This window comes from Alligator sinensis, unplaced genomic scaffold (assembly GCF_000455745.1).
Source record: "Alligator sinensis unplaced genomic scaffold, ASM45574v1 scaffold1731_1, whole genome shotgun sequence".
NCBI lineage: Eukaryota > Metazoa > Chordata > Crocodylia > Alligatoridae > Alligator > Alligator sinensis.
Window position 1 is genome coordinate 46,953 of NW_005843621.1, and position 3,279 is coordinate 50,231.

Below are 3,279 nucleotides of genomic sequence, written 5' to 3' on the forward strand. Positions count from 1 at the left end.
CTGTCAGCCTTCCCTTCCCTCTGAGGGATAATCTGGGATATAAAAATCTAATAAATGCAGCCCTAATTGTGGGGAAAGAGAGACTGCCAGGGCCTGAGGGGTGAAGGCAGTGGACTCAGCATCTGGGGACCTGGTTCTCAGGGTGTTAAACATTTGGCCTTTAACTGGGCAAATGAGGGAACTGGGTGAAAAAGTGGAGCATAACAATTCGTCCTTTCCTCACATGCGCAGTTGGTCCTTTGTGGTTGGCTCTTTGTGGCTGTTTGGTGCCAGTGGGGTTCAACTGTTTCGGCTGGCAGGCCGGATGGGTCGTGCGGTGGCTCTCCTCCTGTGCCCAGGGCGGTGTTGCACGCCCCATCCAAGCGCATGCAGCGTGGCACTGGCAGCCCGGGTCTAGTGCTCCCATAGCGGGAGGTGACTTGGCCAGTCCCAGGTGGTGGGGAGGAGCGTGGCTGGGCCCAGATCTAGCCATGGGGTGGGAGGTGTCTTGGCCTGGCCTGGTCCCGCTGCTGTGGGGAAGTGGCATGGACTGGCCCCAATTCACTTGCTGAGGGATGTGGCATGGCCCAGCCCCAAACCAGCCATGGGGGATGGTGTGCGACACAGCTCCAACCCCTGTGCGGGGCTTGGGGTTTGGGAAGGTGAAAGAGAGAGTGGGTGTAAATGGGAACTGCTCTCCTGCTGCCTCATGTCCTGGCCCGTGGGCAGCCTAGCAGGCCGGACGCAATGGCTCCACAGGACACATTTTACTCCCAGGCTGGAGGCTGAGCCCCTGCTCTGCGCTTATCTCTGCCCGTGCAGGTCTGCCGAGTGCCTGTTGCGCGGTGCCCGTGTGTGCGGGGCAGTGCGGCATGCAGGGATCCTGTGCGCCCGTCTGCATCAAGCACGTGGATCCCTGCACTTGTCGGGTGTCTGGGACAGGAGAAGGGCTGGGGCAGGGGCAGGGATGCACCCGGCCGAGCCGTGGTCAATCTGTGGCTGTTCTTCCTGCAGGGATGAGGGCTGCAGGGGGCGAGCGCGCAGTCTGCAGCCACAGCACAGCCGGCGTCCTGCCACCACACAGACCCCAAACTGGGGGGACCCAACCCCTGGAGCCTAAACTACTCTGACTCCTCTGCAGACCCCCAGTTGTCTGGAGTTGTTAACCCACTGAGGGCCAGTCCTGCACAGCTGCTGGTAGCCCCAGCCCCGGGTGTCTGGAAACCTCCTGCCCTGGCTCAGCTGCCTCCAGTCCCTTCCCCTCTGCCTGCAGGCAATGGGCCGTGCCTACGCTGCCCTTTAGGGCTGGTGATGGGGCATCTCCCAGAGCCTGGCCCGAGGCTGGGGCGCCCTGGCCTGCCCTATCCGTGTTTGCAGGCAGCAGGGCTGGGGCTGGGCCCTGTCCTAGCAGGGTTGTCCTGGCTCCACCGGGATTTCCTTGAGCTCTGTCCCCGTGATCCCCGGGCTGGTGTCTGCAGTGCAGCCCTGCGAGATGCTCCCCATTCCCTGGCCTGGCCTGGCCTGGACATGGTGGGGCTGGTTTATTGACCTGCTGCTAAACGTGAATCGGAGGCTTTGCAGGGTAGAAATCCCTCCCCTGCCACACACCCCCGCCCTCCGGCACCTGAACTCCCCTCCAGATCTGAGACTGTGCACCTGCGAAGGAGAAGGGGTCAGAATAAGCGTCACACCATGCCCTGCCTGGGCAATGGGAAATGTCGAGGGCTCCCGGAGACTCCCTGGTGCTCTGCTCAGGCTCTGAGCGTGCCGAGGTCTGCAGGATCTCAAAGCCATAGGCTATATTGGGGCAGTGGGACGTGGACCCACAGGGCAGGGCAGTGAGAAGGAAGAGCAGCTTCTCCCAGGACTGCACAGTGCTGGTCTGCAGGGATGGCTGAGTGGGGGCACAGACCCCTGCCCACCCCCGATCACCCCAAACTTGTGGCCCCCTAGGATAACACAAGTTCTCAGGGGTTTGTGGCTCTGACTCTGCCTCTCTTGCCCGTCAGAAGCCCCGTGTGAGTGCAGCACCTCCCCATCCTGGAGACAGGCCTAGGAAAGAGCCTCAGTGGTGCTGGTGGCAGGGAAGCTGCAGGGCTGGGCCAGGGCAGGAGGAGCTGGGCCTACAGGTGGCCCAGAGGGGCTGGGGTGGCCTGAGCTGAGGCAGGGGTGGGGACTGGGCTCCATGCTGGGAACAGGGGGTGGCCATGGGGTGCAGATCTCTCCCCACAGCCTCCAAGAGCCGTCCCCAACCTGCCTCGGGGGCACCTGGCTCTGCCCCTGCTGCCACCCCCAGCCCTGCCCCGAGCACTGGTCTGGGAGCAGGGCCAGGAGGAGCAGGGCCAGAGCAGGGGGTCATGGTGCTGCAGGCGGGAGCCCAGACCTAGGAGGGAAGCTTAGGTCCTGGGGGCCGTGGTCCTGAGCACCCAGGGCAGGTCCTTGAGCAGGATCTCACTGGGCTTTGCATAGAGTGCGCCAGGGCCTGGCCTGGGGAGGCCGGCACAGGTGGGAGGGGATGTCTGCCTGTCTGTCCCTGGGCAGAGCCCCTGTCCCTGCTGGGGAAACCTGGGCCAGCTCTGTGGGACTCAGCATCACACTCCTTTGGACGTGAGCATTGTTGGGCCCATCCCTGGGACTTGGGCTCATGGGACGAGCCCACAAGTGTCGTGTCGGCCATTCGGTTGTGACAAAACTATCAGCATGCCCGTCCCTGCGCCCTGTTCTGGACTGACAGGGCACAGGGAGTGTCCCCGACCGGCACGTGTTCATCCCGTCCCCTTCCTGGGCCGGGGGCGGGCGCGGGCACGGGGCAAGGGTCTCATCAGGAAAGCCCACTCGTAGGGACTGCACTGTGCTGGGGGCTGAGCTGTGTCTGAGCAGGGGAGAGGAAACCCCTGGGGTCACGTGGGCCTGGGAGGAGTCTGAGCAAGTGGGAGCTTTCTCCCTCCGCCTGTAGCAGGGAGGGAGGTTTAGGAGGCGTCTGTAACTCTGGATTTGCACATGGGAAAGGGCACGTGTGAATTTGTGTGCGCCTGTGTGTGTGCACCTGCCTGTCACTGCTGTGTGCGTGTGTGTGCGTGTGTGTGTGTGCGCGCGCGCGTGTGTCACTGCAGGGCGTGTGCATCAGAGGGGAAGCAGAGAGCATTGCCCACACGCTGCGCCAGGCCCAGGCCCAGCACCGCCAGGCAGGGGAGCCCGCATTGGAGGCAGGTCAGTGCTGACGCTTGCTCTGGCCTGTTGTCCCTGAGATCCCGTCACTCCTCCCTGCACACCGCGGGGCTCAGGCCGAGCTGAGCCATG

General features: G+C 63.6%; 1 long non-coding RNA gene across 1 annotated transcript in view; it reads left to right on the plus strand.

Moving 5' to 3' along the window:
- The first annotated feature begins 2,987 nt into the window (after nt 1–2,987).
- The window catches only part of LOC112548846, a 1,692-nt gene continuing 1,400 nt past the window's right edge, over nt 2,988–3,279 (plus strand). Inside the window, exon 1 of the long non-coding RNA XR_003092391.1 lies at nt 2,988–3,189. This is a non-coding gene — a long non-coding RNA (uncharacterized LOC112548846). The remainder of the gene's footprint in view (nt 3,190–3,279) is intronic.